This window comes from Hippopotamus amphibius, chromosome 1, assembly GCF_030028045.1.
Source record: "Hippopotamus amphibius kiboko isolate mHipAmp2 chromosome 1, mHipAmp2.hap2, whole genome shotgun sequence".
Classification (NCBI taxonomy): domain Eukaryota; kingdom Metazoa; phylum Chordata; class Mammalia; order Artiodactyla; family Hippopotamidae; genus Hippopotamus; species Hippopotamus amphibius.
Window position 1 is genome coordinate 95,242,339 of NC_080186.1, and position 17,076 is coordinate 95,259,414.

The 17,076-nt window shown below is 41.0% G+C and overlaps 1 protein-coding gene across 2 annotated transcripts in view; it reads left to right on the plus strand.

Moving 5' to 3' along the window:
- The first annotated feature begins 16,674 nt into the window (after positions 1-16,674).
- GPSM2 (G protein signaling modulator 2) overlaps positions 16,675-17,076 on the plus strand; it is a 53,312-nt gene continuing 52,910 nt past the window's right edge. For both annotated transcript variants that reach the window (XM_057723167.1, XM_057723254.1), the window contains exon 1: positions 16,675-16,903. The gene's annotated coding sequence lies outside the window, so the exon portion shown is untranslated. The remainder of the gene's footprint in view (positions 16,904-17,076) is intronic.

The window sequence follows — 17,076 nt, forward strand, 5'->3', positions numbered from 1 at the left end:
AAAGAAGTATAATATTTTTAAAAATGCCTCATCCTTTCCCTAAACTTTCTAGCTCGAGTTTGGCAACCTCTGCCTAGAGATAAGAAGGGCCAGAATATTTTAGGAAAATTCTTTCTCTCTTGTTTAAAGACTTATCCTTCTTTTCCCTACCTTCTACCCCCTGTCTAAAGGAAGAACATTGACTTGAAATTACAAATAAATGTTTTAAAGAATAAAATGTCAAATATATTGTATACTGATGGCTGATCTAGTCTCCTCAAAATGATTTCTGAAAGTTATGATTTTGGTAAAAAGTCTAACCTTACCTTAGAAAAAAAAATCTAAACGATGAATTCCAAAAGTCAGTGTGGTATGATTACAGACAACTTTTATGTTCTTGTTAGAGCTGTTCCTTCATTTATTAAACTGATATTTATTGAATGTACCTAGTAGGTGCAAAGCACTGTGCTAGGTCCTGGACTGAAAAGGCAATAGAGAAAATGGTTAGGTGTGTGGATTTTGGTGCCAGACTGCATTTGTAGCTAGACTTTGTTACTTATTAGCTGTGCAACTTCGGGCAAGTTGCTTAACTTCTTTGTTCCTCAGGTTGTCCATCTGTAAAAATGTGACATTAACAGCACAGATAGGGTTGGGAGGATCATGGGAGTTGGTTTTTTTTTAAGCATCACTTATATGTACTTACTATGTGCCTTACACTGTTCTAAGCACTTTACAAATATTAGTTCATGAATGGCATGCAAAGGATTTAGAATAGTGTGTATTATAAATGGTGATAAGTGCTGTGCAACATAGGAAAAGAATGTAAGAAAGGAAGGAAAGAGGGAGAGAAGAGTATGAAGGCTAAACAAAAAACCCTGATTTTAGATGTGATATCTAGGCTTTCATTCCAGTTTGTTTTTGTCTTTTCTTGTTTAGATACCAATCTTTTAAATTCTTTCATTTTTGTAAGAAAGCTACCTTTTTATGGATGTTAGCAGTGTATTGACCTAATATTTGTAAATGGTCTGTTTGGGCAGGTAAAATTATGTAATGCAGTGTTTGAAACAGGGGAATTTTTTTTCCTTTTTTTTTTTTAAACTGTATAATGTCCCTCAAGTTATGGCAGTGTACCTTGTGCCACTGAATTTCCAAAGTGTACCAACTTTTTTTTTTTTTACTGTGCTTCAAATAAATAGAAAGATAGTTATGATATTGATCTTCAACTTTGCCATTCATGCTTCTATGCACGTTAGACTAGGTATTCCCCTTGGAAAGCATAAGAGTGTCTAGGCCTTTGAATGGCATATGCCATTCCTGGGAAATGTATTTGTAGGCTTAGTATTGCTTTCTACATTTAAGTACCCCCTTGTTTTAAAAAGAAGAAATGCATATTGAAGTCGTTTCATGATTTGATTTGTTTGGCATTATAAGAAGCAAGCTGGTGCTAAGTATTTTTAAATGGGTATGTCAGCAAAGCTGAACTGTAAATCTTCATTCAGGAATGTGTATTAAGATCATGGAATGGGTGTAAGACTTGGTAGGGGGAGAAAGTGGGTATGACTTAAATGGATCTTTTATGGCCATATTATCTATCCTTTCCTGGAAAGTTTCTGGAGAAAAAGTGGAAAGATAATTTTGTTGCATTCCTCCATTCTTGTTTTTTAAAGGATGAGTCCCAAGCCCTATAAATGGCTTGTATTGAACTGTCATATTTGAATTAAAGATTGTTAAACATGAAAAAAAAAAAAAAAAGGAAAGGAAGAAAAACTTTCTTGAGAGAAGATAGTCAGGGAAGGGTTCTCTGAGGACATACTTTTCAAGTTGGAGCCTGCAGGATGCAAAACTAGCCATGCAAAGAGTTGGGGCAGAGTGTTCTGGGCACAGAGTAAATGTGTGCAAAGACTGGAAGATGAAAAAAACCTCTGTGTACTGGGGAAGCTGAAAGGAGCTAGCTTGGGTGATGGAAGTAAAGATGAAAGAAATGGATATCTTCAAGACATAAGGCATATTTTGGAGGAAAAATCAACAGAACCTGGCATTGTGCTTGTGAAGGTAGGTGAGGGTGAGGGAGGAATTAATCATAACTCCTTGGTCATGCTTTCTTGTATTTCCAAGTATTTTGTAATAAAGATCATTTGAATCAATAAGAAAATGACCCCAAAGAGCAAAGGAAGTGAATTAACAGAAAAGGAAACATACGTGGCATTGAAAACTGTGAAAAGATGATTATCTAAACAGGTAGAAAAATGATCACCTTCACCAGAGCATGTTCTATGATTTCAACATACCTGTAGTCAAATAACATTTATTGAGTACTTATCGATACTTGTCAAAGCCTCATACAGACACTTCATGCTCTGGAGACAGCAGGACATGAGTTTGAATCCTGGTTCTGCCACTTTCTAGACTCACAGTTTTGCGCAATTGACTTAACTTCTCCGAGTCTTATTTTCCTACTTTGTAAAATGGTGATGACAACTCTACCTCATAGGGTTAATGTAAGAATAAAATACGCTAATGCATTGACTTAGTCCAGTGTCTGTCATGTAGTATGTCCAATAAACGGTAGCCATTACTATGGAACCAGAGTCCTTACGCTGTATATATTCTCCTCCACCATCACCCTCACCCTGATGAATCGGTTGTATATCTGGAAATCCATGAAGATAGCAATGCTGTCTAGATCAGTGTAGCATGTGGAGGCTGGATCATGTTTATTTTAGCTTTAATATATGCATAGAGTTCAGAACAGTGTGTGGTATGTAATGTCTGATAAATACTAGCTTTAAAAAATATTAACTACTACATAAAATATCTCTTTCAGCATTTTGAAATTTTAGCTTTTTAAACCAATCTGTATTGTTTTATCTAAGAGATAAGGATTTGAAATGTAAATCTGTTAAAAATTAAACCCTTGTAGAAAAATAATAGCGTTATTTCCCTAACCCCTTTGTTACAAAAAGCACAAAGCTCTTTAAATGGTAATCAATTAGACTCCCTCCAAGTAAAGTAAATATTACCTAATCCAGTGCTAAAACGCCAACTTTTATTGGGCAGTTTTAGTTGCTATATTAAAATACTGGAAGTGACAACCATATAGACAGTAAATAATACTCAACATTTAGCCTTTTATAATAGGCTTGTGTAGGCTTAGTAAACATTAATTAATTAAGACTCACAACACTCAGGTGAGGTATCTCTCAAGCAATATCATCATCTCAGATGGAAGCTCAGGACAGTGCTAAACAATTTAGGACAGGAAATAATTACCTGTTCAAAAGATAATAGCACTTTGCATCTAAATAATGCTTTTTAACCAGGAGTTTCTAGCCACATTACAAACGCTAGGAGACTTAATAAACACTCTCAGAGACTTAATGAAAACACTCTCAGAGACTTAGTAAGTAGGATAGGAATAGGTTGAAGGAGAGGAAGCAGTTTAGCCAGAATTACATAGCAGGTCACTAGCAGGGAGAATTTAGTTCCTTGGATTCAAGTATTAGGTGGGAAGTAAAGAAAGTGAATGTTTATTGAGGGCATACTATGTGCTGGGCCCTTTGTGTACATCCTCTTATCAATTCTCTCCACGCCCCCTCAAGATAAATACTGTATCATCCCTCCTTTAGAATGATCTCAGAGGAGCAGCTAGGATAGGTCAGTCTGATTCCAAACCCAACTTGCTTCCACTCTTATCAGACCACATGTAACAAAATGGAAAAGGAAATAGAAGTGGTCAGGCTTACGATTTTTTTCTTTTTTAACAGGATTGGTGATTGTATCAGTTTCCTATCACTGCTTTAATTAATTTTTGCAAGCTTGTGAACATTTCTTATCTTTCAGTTCTGGAGGTCAGAAGTCCAAAAATGGGTTTCACCGAGCTTAAAATCAAGGTGTCAGTAGGCTGCATTCCTTCTAGAGGCTTTAGGGGAGGAATCCATTCCCTTGCCTTTCCCAGCTTCTAAAGACTATCTGCATTCCTTGGCCTGTGACCCCCTCCTCCATCTTCAAAGCCAACAAGACAGCATCTTCAAATCTCTTTTTGACTCTGACCCTCCTGCCTCCCTCTTCACTTACAAGGACCCCTGTGATTACAAAAGTGGCTCCACCCAGGTAATCCAAGGGTCTCCTCATTTCAAGATCCCTAACTTAATCATATTTATAAAGTCCCTTTTGCTATGTAAAGTGGTATATTCACAGGTTCCAGGAACAAGGATGTGGACATTTTTGAGTACCATTATTTTGCTTATTAGAGTACTCTTGTATTTTGGAGAATTCTTAGAAAACTAGGATCTATGCCTCATTATTTCTTCCCCAGGCAGTATCTCCTGTACCTCTAGGGGGGATTATTATCCCCAAAGCCCCTCTTAATGTGGAGCTTTGTTATTCCTTGGAGCAAATTTGTTGAGATACAGTAAATACTGTAGGAGGGCATACCTCAAAAGTGGAAAGTTTTTTAAAAATGAAAGATGATAACTATTGATACATGCAACTGCGTGAATGAATCTCAAAATAATTATGCTATTTGAAAGAAGCCGGACCAAAAAAAAAAACCAGTATATATTTATATAAAATTTTACAAAAAGCAAACTAATATATAGTGCCAGAAAGCAGATCAGTAGTTGCCTGGAGCTGAGATGGAGGTGGGGGGAGGGGTTTCCAAGGATCATGAGGGAGTTTTTATGGACAGATATGATGACTGTGGTGATAGTGTCACAGACGTATACGTATGTCATATAAACATCAAGCTTAACAAATTGTGCAGTCCAAGTATGTGCTGTTTATTATTTGTCAGTCATAGCTCAATAAAGCTGTTTTAAAAAATCCATGAAATGAAACTTCAAAATCTACCAAAGCACACAGGAACTTCATGAGTGAGGTTATAGAGCCAGAGAGAAACTGTGTCACGCTGCCATGACCTTATCTATAAAGCTCTTCAGAAAATTCTTAAACACCTCATTCAGATGTTATCATTTCAGGATGACTGCAGACCTGCAAGTATAACACGTTGGGGGGTTTATTTTGCCTGTTAGCTCCTTAGCGTGGCACACGAGGCCCTTGGTGAACTGTGGCTGCCTCCCTCTTCAGCCTGTCTTCCTGCCACACCTTGACTTAAAATTCATGCTTCCACAATGCCAAGCTCTCTACAACTGCCAAGCTCACGCGGTGTTTTATGTCTCCATCAAATGTGCTGCTGCCCTCTCCAGCTGTAAAATGCCCTTCCTCCCTGGCCTCACGGGCCAGGAGCGGTCATCACTTCCTCCTCCGCCACCTCCGTCCGCTCTGCAAGCTTCCTCAGTTGCACTTTCCCCACCGTATGCTAAGTCATTTTTTCACATCTGTCTCTGTCAATAGCCTATCTGCACTCCCAACTTTGGCATATAGCAGACTCAATAGTTACTGCATGGAATTAAAATGCTCCCAGTATGTCACAGAGACAAACATCAGAGCCATCAGGGTGTCTGTAGAAAGGACATCCAGCAAAAGAGGAGTTTGGATGTTGATAGAGAAAGGGATAAAGCACGGTCATGAAGTTAGTGGCCGTGACTCCTGCAGAACGATGGTTCTCAGTAGGAGGAGGACCACTCCAGAGGATTTCAGAAATCTGGGTCATCACAGTGCCTGGACTAGGGGGGAGGAAGTTGCTACTGGCATTTATTACCTGGAGACCATCCTGGAAGCAAGGTACAGAGCAGTCCTGTACGTAGAAGATTAATGACATCCAGTGCCTATAGGGCCTTCCTTAAGAAACACTAAAGTATTTTCTCAGTAAAGATGGAAAATACTCCGCTTCCTTAGTGCTTCAGGGGATTGTGAGGTGCATTCAGTGAAGGACAAGAATCCTCTCCTCCCCCAGCTACAAGCATTCATTCCCCTTGTACCACACCCCCCCCCCTCGCCCGCCCCCGCTCCCGTCTGCCACAAAGCCACCAAGTTTCACTCTGCCCTCCTACTCTCTGCATTTCTTTTGTTCCTCCAACACCCTGTCTCCTCCCACCTTGGGCCCTTCCCTTCATGCTCTTCACTCTGCCTAAAGTGTCTGCCCCACCTTCCTTCTTTCTACCTGCTTATTTCTTACCCATCTCTTAGTATGTCTCTTCCTCCAGAACCTTCCCTCACCTCCTATACTAGTTCTGGTTCTTGTGATACAAGCCTTCAGAGCACTCTGTATCTCTTTAATGGCATTTAGCACAGTTATAAAATACTGGTGGAAGGAAGGAGTCGGGGAAGGAGAAAGACCCATTTGGCTGCTTGATGAGAGGGAAAAGAGCTCACACGTTAAAAAAAACAAGACTCTTAGCTTTGCTCTTTGTTAATTGAGGACCTTGATTAACTTTTCTAAGTGATGTGAACCTTGGTTTCCTCATCCACAATATGGGGTAAAGGGTATTTGTGGGGATTAAATGAGATTAAGTATATAGAGTGCCTTGCTCAGTGTCTGACACGTCGGGGATGGTGCTCAATGATTGTCCAGTCTTTTTTCCTTCTTCCTCCTCTTCACTAGTGGAAGGACATATAAGTATAGAAATTTAATTTAAAAAGCTGGACTTAAAAATTAGCCTTTATACCTAGCTTGATAGAGAGGAGACATCTATAAGCCTCCTAAATGGGTTTAGGGGCTCTGAGAACTCACGAACATCTTAAAGCCTGTGGCCAGTGGGTGGGCAGTTGTCATTGGTTGTGAGTAGAAGCAATGAAGAGAATGCATAGACGCTGATGTGGCGGTGGTGCTCAACAGTCTAAAAAGATCTGCTCTTTTCTGCACCATCCCTCCAGCAAGCTAGCTGGCCAGTCTCTGTAGGATGACTACACCCACCTTCTTGGGAGGAATTTGAGCTAAAACTGGGAAGTAGGGCACCTCTAAAAGGTAACTTAGTCCTTTATGACTCTGAGTTCTGGGTCCTGCCAAGGTCCTACTGATGCAAAACAAAACGATGGTTTGGGAAGGGTCAGCAACACCTACCTGAGGTGGACTCCAGCTACTCAGGTAGAAAGAGTTCCAAGTGAATACAGTTTAGATTTGCTCCATTCCCTCCTCAAAGGGAACCTCTGGGCACATTTGCAATCCTGTATTAAGACTGATAATAGCATCATAAAACAATGGATATTATCTTCAGAGAAGAACATCTGAGTACATATACTATCCTAGAGGCAAACAAACTCTTAGAAGTCAGACACATGGAAGATTGCTAGGGGAGTCATAAGAGCGTCTCACTTCCTTTCTGAGCAATCCACCCTCCTAAGTGACCTTTGGAATAAAAGGGTAGTAAATGTTTCATTGTGCAATTTCTTTCACGCATGATACCATGTAAATTAAGAGCACTTGATTGCTTTGCTAGCAGGCAGCTCCGGATGGGGTGTTCAGCTGTGATACTGACCATCTCAACTTTAGAGAACCCCAAAAGTTAACCCTGTAAAAGAACACGGCTGTTTGCTGGTTAAAGCCCTGAACTACTTGCTTCTCTTTCTCAGACAGGCTTCTTACACCAACCTTCTTTGTTCCACAAGCCCTAAAGGTTGCTATGCCTTTACCAACTCCTGTCCTGGATTTGAGATAGAAAGTTCTGCATCCTGGGGCGTCCTCAGTCCAGAAATGGTTAGTCACCCCAAGGTAGGATGGATTCCCTCACCCCTGCCAGACTCCTAACCTCTCTGTTATCCCCTCACTTCTAAGTACTTAATCCCATTTCATATCTAAGTATTTTTTATACAAAGCCACCAGAAGGCAATGACAGAGAGGCACACTTATGGGGGCCGGGGGAGGGATATGCAAATCCATAGTAATTTTTCTTAGTTTTTAAACTTCAAAAAAATTCCTTTCTGTTTTTCCACTTATTACAGAAAATGTGAAAAGTAGAGAAAAGTATAAAGAGAATGCTTCAACATAATTCTTTCTAGTGTTTATTAAACATGTTTTACATAGTTGGGGGTCATAATTTTGCAACATGCTTTCCTTCACTTAATATCAAGAACATTTCCCCATGTTATTAAAAACTTTGAAATAAATACCTTTTTTTAAATAGTTATAGCCACTCTATAGCTATACTGTAATTAATCACTTCCCTCATGACAGACATTTCGGTTGTATCCAGTCTTCCAATGTTTTAAAATAACATAACAGAAAACATTCTTGCTTGTATTTTTAATTATTTCCTCTGGATCGAGTCTTAGGTGGGAAAGCATTAGAACAGAGCATGACTATTTTAATGCCCTTAATATATATACCAAATGAGCTTCAAAAGGTGTATGTTCTCATCATCAACCTGGGGGTGATACAGTGATATATGCTCTGCAACACTAAACAGTAACATTTAAAAAATCTTCGTCAATTAAAACAATAATTTCAGTGTTGTTCTAATTTGAAGTACTTTGATAACTGGGGTGGTTGGACGTTTTTTATATATGTATTAGCCATGTTTATTTCTTCATTCGTGAATTTTTTTAGGCTTTTTTTTTCTTTTTATTTGACGGCACCAGGTCTTCTTTGCAGCACATGGGATCCCCATTGCTGCGTGAGGGATCCTAGTCGTGGCACGCAGCATCTTTTAGTTTCAGCATGTGGGATCCAGCTCCCTGACCAGGGATCGAACCTGGGCACACCCCCCACCCCCTGCACTGGGAGCACAGAGTCTCAATCACAGGACCACCAGCAAAGTCCCTTTATTTGTGAATTATCTCAGTACTTTGCTCATTTATCTATTATCCACAATATGACTAGTTATTTTCTTATAAAAGTAACTAAAATGAATGAACACATTGTAAGATGTGTTAGAACATATATTGATAGTGTTTTATAACTTGCTCTTTAAAGAACTCAATCCAATACACTGAGAATATCTTTCTATGTCAACCAGTGTATATCTAAGCCATCATTTTTAATGGCTGCGTAATATTCCACTGTATGGATTGACAAGAATGGTTTTCACCAATCCTCTGAACGTGTAAGTTGTGTCTAATGATTCCATATTAAAAATAATTGTGTGATGAATATGAGGAACATCTGGTTCATTTATTTTGTGCACTTGTCCAATCATTTATGTAGATAAAGTCCTAAAAAATGGAATTATTTGGTCAAGAGGTACTGAAGTTTTTGATATGTATTACAGAATCTCCCTCCACAATGGTAATACCAATTTCCAGCCTCAACAGCAGCATGTGAAAGGATTAATTTCACACATCCTCACCAACAGTATTATCATTCTTTAAAACCTGCAATATGATAGGCAAACATGTGTCCCATTGTTTTAATTTGCATTTATTGAAACACTAGTGAAGCTGAAGTTCATATGTGGCCTCATTGTGGTTCCTTGAATTTCCATTGTAAAGGGTTGGTCCCTATCCTTTGCCTTTCCATTGGGTTGTTGCCTTTTCTTTCTGTTGGGTTGTTTTATTGTAAGAGCTCTTTAAATACTAAGTATGTAGTACTAACCCTTTGTCAGTCACATATGTCTCCATTTATCATTTTCCTTTTGACTTCATAAGAGGCAATATAGGGAGAGACACACTGGCTCTGCTATTTACCAGCTGTGGTGGATGCTGTTTAGATCCCCTGTTCAGAGGCCCTTTACTGAATAAGCACATCTCCCAGCTGCTGTGAGGTTGGCTACTGTGGGTTACAGCTGCCCTCCTCTCTGTAGAGTTTGCATTAGAGGGAGCTGCCATTCCCGGGGAAGTGACATTTCAGCCCATCCCGATCCCAATACAGGGGAGCAAAAAGTCAGCATCCTTCTCTAAGATGGGGGCTAATTCTATGGTGAGGTTTATGCTCTAGACTCTAGAGCCCTCTCTCTATGAATCAGACCAAGGCTAAGATTTCCTTGCTCAGCTCTTTTCCATTCCCTATCCTATTTCATGCCTTTCCTTACAGGTGCCTCCTGTAGCACTCTCCCTAAATAAATCATGTGGATCTAAATCCCTGTCTCGGGATCTGCTTCTAGGGAAGCCAACCTAAGATTCTGTAAAATGGGGATAATATTAGTACCTACTTCATAGGGTTGTTGTGAAGATGAAACATTAATTAAAATAATAGTAACAGCAAAAATTACTTAGTATTTATTATTCACTTGGCATTGTCCTAAGCAATTTACATGTATTAATTCATTTAGTCCTTTTATCAGCCAGGGTCCAGGTATAATCCTTAAACATGTAAAGTGCTTAGAACTGTGCCTGGTGCATATTTAGCATCAGGTAATCTTAGCTTTATTATTGATTGATTCACTCTCTGTTTCAAATCAAAGATTACGCCTGTTAATAGGCATTTTGAGGTCTCCTTCCCATGCCACTTTTCTTAGGTATTCCTGTGGGAAGCTCCTTCCCCTTCATTTTTTTTCTCTTTTATTCCAAAAGGTAGAGCTGTCCCAGTCTATACTCTTGCTGAGGAACTTCCACACCCAACATTCTGACTTTCTTTCAGTCAAGGGAGCACTGTTATTCTCTGATAGACTTGTTGGAAAGGGAAGCAACAAGTGTTATCTCCCTCGTTATTCAAATTTGCCCAGACTCAGTGCTATCATTTATAACTCAGAGAAAAGTCCAGCTAACCAGCTTCAGCTTTAAAAAAAAAAAGAAGAAGCAGCAGGAGCTAAGCTTGGTCCCTCCTAGCAACCCAGCAGGTTTAAGGTGAGGCACACTCATTGCTCTCTCCTTTCTTCAAGGCACTGGAAAGTGGTCAAAGAAGCCTGTGTCAGCACCAGGGTGTTCACGTGGTCACGTGGAACTGGTGCAGTAAGAGCCCCACTGCTGTCTCCCTGGTACCCAGCATAGTGTTTGGCACACAATAGGCATTTCAACATATGTGTTATTGCATACATGATTGAATGAATTTACAAGGCGAGAAAGAGCAATGACATCAGTTAACAGTTGTTTATATGTATCTACTTATTTACCACTTAATATTTAAAAATTTTTTTTTTTGGCTGCATCGGGTCTTGGTTGCTGTGCACAGGCTTTCTCTAGTTGTGGTGAGAGGGGGCTACTCTTCATTGCAGTGCACGGGCTTCTCACTGAGGTGGCTTCTCTTGTTGTGGAGCACGGGCTTTAGGCATGCGGGCTTCAGTAGTTGCAGCATGTAGGCTCAGTATTGTGGCACATGGGCTCAGTAGTTGTGGTGCACTGGCTTAGCTGCTCTGCAGCATGTGGGATCTTCCCTGACCAGGGGTCAAACCCATGTCTCCTGGACTGGCAGGCAGATTCTTAACCACTGCGCCACCAGGGAAGTGCCCCTTCCTGAATCTTTAACCATCCATCTAAGATCATTTTCCTTCTTGAAGGAGAACCCATACAGCTTCTTTCAGTGAGGATCTGTGATGGCAAAATCATTTTTTGTTTACCTAAAAATGCCTTTATTTCATCCTCATTTTTGAAAGATATTTTCACTGGTTAAATACTTCTAGGTTGACAGTCATTTTCTCTGACCATAATATCAAAGATATTCTTCTTCCGGTTTACTATTTTGCAGTTGCAGTCACAAGTCTGCCTAATTGTTGTTTCATTGGAGGTAATCAGCCCTATCTCTCTCGCTGGTTTTAAGGTTACTTCTTTGTTTTCAGTGGTCTGCATTTTCAGTATCTCATGTCTAGGTGTACATTTCTTTTTTCTTTTCTTGTTTCTAAAAATTCTGCCTAAAGTATTGTCTATTTCTCTTTCTCATTTTAGAATTTCCATTGGACATGTTAGATATTATCACTCTATCCTCTACTAATTCTCTTTTTTTTAAATTTATTATTTTTTGGGGGGTACACCAAGTTCAATCATCTGTTTTTATACACATATCCCCGTATTCCCTCCCTTCCTTGACTCCCCCACCTCGAGTCCCCCCTATTAATTCTCTTTTACATGAAAAAATCAGTTCAGTTCTATCTTCCAATTTGCTAATTCTCTCTTCAGCGTGTCTAATCTGCTGTTAAACCTGTCCATTGAATTTTTTTTTTTTTTTTTTTTTATTATTTTATTTTATTTTTTTTGGGGGGTACACCAGGTTCAATCAACTGTTTTTATACACATATCCCCATATTCCCTCCCTTCCTTGACGCCCCCACCTCGAGTCCCCCCTATTAATTCTCTTTTACATGAAAAAATCAGTTCAGTTCTATCTTCCAATTTGCTAATTCTCTCTTCAGCGTGTCTAATCTGCTGTTAAACCTGTCCATTGAATTTTAAATTCTAATTATTATGGGTTTCTTTTTTAAGGCTAGAAGAAGTCTAGAATTTTTTTAAAAACTGCCCATTCATTTTTTTCCAGAACTTCATTGTTTATATTTTTAATCTTTTCTTTTATCTTATAAGCATACTTATTTATAATCTATGACTATTTATAATCTATGATATAATCTATTCCAGTTTTAAAGTCTTTATGTTTGATTCTGTTATCTGGTGTTTGTTTGTTTGGGGGGGGTATTCTGCTTATTCTTGTATAAGATGCCTTGTCTCTTTGTATGTCTTGTGATTTGATTGAGAGTTCACATTTCTTGGAAGTTTTTCTTTGGAAATGTTTGGGGTCTGGGTTAAGCTGGTGTCATAGTCAACTTTGGTTGACAAAATACCATAAAGTGAAATACATTACTTAAACAAAACATCTATTCCTCAGAGTTCTGAAGCCTGGAAACCCAAGATCAAGGTGCTAGCAGATTCAGTGTCTGGTAAAGGCCCATTTCCTGGTTCATAGAGGGCCATCATCTCACTGTATTCTCACATGGTGGAAGGGGAGAGGTTGTTATCTAGGGTCTCCTTTTTGAAGGTACTAATCTCATTCATGAAGGCTCCATTCTTATGACCTAATCACCACCCAAAGCCCTTATCTCCTGATACCATCACACTGGGGATTAGGTTTAAACATGAATTCTGGGCGGGGAACACAAACATCCAGCCTACAGCATTTGGATTTCTCTAAACATGACCTGGTTTACCTTTGCCAGCTGCCTGGGGGCACCACCCACCAAACCACCAGGTAAATTTACGTGCTTGAGTTTTTCAGGCAACTCAGGTAGAGTAGATTATTGCCTTTGTTTAAAAAAAATCTCGGAGGAGATATTTCCCCCTCCACCCTATGTTAAGGCTGATTACAGGCAATTTTCTTTTGTAGTCTTTTGGAAAGAGGCTGAAGAGGCCTTTTGGGGGATCCTGGTTTTATGTGTGGAGTCTCTTATGAGATTCCTCATCTTGGCAGGAACCTGGCCTTTCTCTCTTCTTTCCATGCCTTATGAGACCATGACAACTAAAACTCAAATTCATCTGGTTTAGCCAAGACAAAACCTGGTTTCAGTGTTCTATTTATCTCTTTTACTACTTCTTAGCTTCCGAGTAATCAATCTTTACTTTTGTGCTAGATCATTGATAAATTTTCTATTTTTTTAAATATTTAAAAGCATTTTAAATTGCTTTCAGTCTGAGAGTTGGACAAGGTATCTACTTCATTACTGTCAGAAGTGGAAGTCTAGAGAGTCATTTTCTTCCCTACTTTTTATCCTGAAAAATTCCAAACTTCCAGAAAAGGTAAAATAACATACATGAATAGTATAGTATAATAACAGTATATATATATATATATATATATATATATATATATATATATATATCCCCATACATCTTCACCAAGATCCAATTGTTAATATTTGGTTTGTATTTCTCTCTGTCTTTTGCTGAGCCATTTGAATATAAGTTGCAGAAGTCATGGTTCTTTACCTTTAAATATTTCAGCTTGCATCTTCTAAAAATAAAGAAATTCTCCTATATAGCCATAATTCCCTGTAAAATCTAAGAAAATTAACAGTAATGCATAGTATCATCTAATACAGTCTGTATTCAAATTTCCCCAATTGTTTCTTAAATGTCTTTTATAGTCTCTCCCTTCTCTCTCTCTCCCTTCCTTTCTCTCTCTGATTTAGAACTGCCTCAAGATTCATGTACATTTTTAGGTTTGTTTTTCATGACAATGATGTTTGTTTTTTATTTTTATTTTTGAAATAAATTTATTTATTTATTTATTGGCTGCATTGGGTCTTCGTTGCTGCACATGGGCTTTCTCCAGTTGTGGAGAGCGGGGGCCACTCTTCACTGTGGTGCGCGGGCTTCTCATTGTGGTGGCCCCTCCTGCTGCAGAGCACAGGCTCCAGGCGCAAGGGCCTCAGCAGTCGCAGCACGGTAGGCTCAACAGCTGTGGCTCCCGGGCCCTAGAGCACAGGCTCAACAGCTGTGGTGCACAGACCTAGTTGCTCCGTGGCATGCAGGATCTTCCTGGGGCAGGGGTCGAACCCTTGTCCCCTGCATTGGCAGGTGGACTCCCAACCACTGCACCACCAGAGAAATCCAGCAATGATGTTTATGAAGAGTCTGGGCTAGTTGTCTAGTAGAATGTCTCAAATTCTAGATGTATTTCATAGTGCTTTAAAAAAATATATAAACAGATGAAGTTATTTCCATGTTTAAAATCTCCCACTGGCTTCTATAACATTTAGACAGTAAAGCCCACATGCATTCCCCTGGTTTACAAAGGCCTACGTGAGCTGCATGCTCTCCTCTCCCTCACTGCGCTTAAGGCACAGTGGCCTCCTTCCAGTTCCTCAGAAGTGTCCTCACAGGCATTAGCTTTAGTCCTGGCATTAGCTGTTCCCTTTGCCTGACGTGCTCATCCCTGAGCTTTGCTGGAAAGTTGGCTCCTTCTGATGATTACAGTCGGAGTTTGAATACTGTCCTCTCAGAGTGGCCTCTCTTACCTTGACCCTCGGTGTAAAGCAGTCATTCAGTCACTCGCTCTCACATCCCCCTGCTTTGAATTCTCTGCATGGTCCCTATCACAGCCTGATAGCTTTCCTGTTATTTATTTTAATTGAATTCCAGGAGGGCAGGGCTGTGTTCTGTCTTGCTCATTACTGTATTCCCAGTACCTAGCACAGTTCCTGACACAGAGCAAAAACTGAGTAAATATTTGCTGAATACTGTGATGAATAAGCTGAAAGCTAAGGGCTGAAAAGAAGCCAGGCATTTAAAGAGCCTGGGGTAAAAAACTCGCAGCAGCAACTGCCAAGGAGAAGACCCTGAGAGAACCCTGAGGGTCTGAAGAATGTCCTGTGTACTTGGAGGGAAGTGAGGCAGAAGGAGGGAGAAATGCAGGAGAGGGAAGAAGTGGGCAGGGGAAGATGGTTTAGGGTTTTGTGGGTCATGGTAGGGAATTTAGATTTTATTTTAAATCAAATGAGAAGTCACTAAAGGTTTTCAAGTAGGAGAGTGACATAATCTGATTTATACCTTTCAAAAGATCATGTAAAAGATAATTCAACTTGAGTAATATGGAGATAACTAATGAGTGACAGAAAGTCAAATGTGTAAGAGAAGATTTGCAAGGGGGAAATAATGATTCATTTCAGACATGTTGAATTAGACATATCGTACTTCCTTTGTGGCTTTCATATCAACACCCCAAAAAGCAGTTATGAGTAAGAAGGGATTGTAATCCCCGCCTCTGAAACAGTACAGCCAGCTAATTCAGCTGTTGTTTATAAGCACTTGATAGGAAAGGTAGCTGTCGATAATAATAATAGGTACCACTTATTGAGCAGTCAGGCACCATGTTAACCAGTTAACAAAACTTACTTAAGCATCACAACCACCCTTATTAAAAGAGGATTTACTATTTGTGTTTTACAGTTGAGGAAACTAAGGCTAAAGAGGATAAGGATAACTTGTTCAATCAACCAGTAAGTGGCAGAGATGGACTCTAAATCCAGGTCTAGTTTGATGCCAAAGCTGTTATTTTAACCACTTTGCCATTAATATGTTCCCAGTAAGAGAAATGTTGCTTGAATCACTGGTTATGGCCATCATTCAGAGAGATACTGATACTGGGGTTTTCTTAACACATCCTTAAGCCTGTAAAAGCATTTAAATTTCATTTCGGTGAAGAAATGTCTATTTGAGAAATAATCCATTTAAATTCATCGGATGATTTAGCCAAGAGATTATAATCTTAGTATTTCTGTAAAGAACAGACCTATTTATCAGTTAACTTGATGTGAAGAGGAAGTGAATGGAAATAAAACTTATTTTTCCTAGTGTATTTGGAATGTAGCTGCTTGAAACTGAGCAACGCTGCCACCCAATTTTCCTGGGAACCAGCGATTCTGCAGTTTGCACAAGTTTGCTTTTTTCACAGCTGGAAACGCCAGAATGGTGACACAGCCTCAAGAACTGAGGCTGCCTTGTTCGGACTTTCACACGGGTCCCTCTGTTCCTTTCACAGAGCCCTCTTTTTCTTAAACATCCCGCTAACGCCGCTGGGAGGCTCATTCTCCGGGCCGGGACCAAGCCTTCAGAGCAGGAGGTACTTGTTTGGGATTCCCATCTTTTAAAATGGTCTGGGGCAGCCCTCGTCTGAAGGACGCTTTCTGGACATTTGCCGCCCACTCTTCAGTGTCTAAAGAAGAGAAACAGGAGGGCAGGAAAGCAACTTCAGGTTGATGGTTGAGGACAGACGTCGCGGCAGCAGACTGACTAAGAGCCCCAAGATGCCCCGCAGTCCGACACGCAGCCGGCCGCCCACCGCGCACGGCGGAGGCAGAGCGCCGATCGCCACGCCCTGCGCCGCCCCGCCCCCCGCGCCGGCCATTGGCGGGTCCGAAAGACGCGGGGCGTTGTCGGTTTGAATGGGAGCGCCTGGAGCTAGGGCGCAGGCGCAGGCGCAGAGGAGGGGGGCGGGGGCGGGAGGCGCTGAGGGTCCCCTGCGTGGCGGCTGACAAGCCAGAAGGCCAGGAGAGCCGCGGAGGTCTGGCGCACGTGACCTGCGGGGCCTGGGGGCGCGCGCCGGCCTCCCGCGGTGCCTCTGCCAGGGGACCCGCCGGGGGGAGGGGCCGCGGCCAGCCGCCTGCCGTCCAGGCGGCCGCTGCCGTAGCTTCGCCGCGTCCGCCGCGCTCCCCGGACTCGCCGGCCCCGGGAGGTGAGTTCCGAGGGGAGTTCGTGGGCGCCCCGGGGAGGGAGGTGACAGGGAAGGGGCATTTGTGTGCGTAGGGGGCGGGCTCCTTTGTTCGGGGTTGGAGGGGGCCGGGGTGGTCGCGGGGACGGGCGTCGAGAAAACAGAAGCTCGGGGCGAAGAGCAGCCCGCTCCAGGTG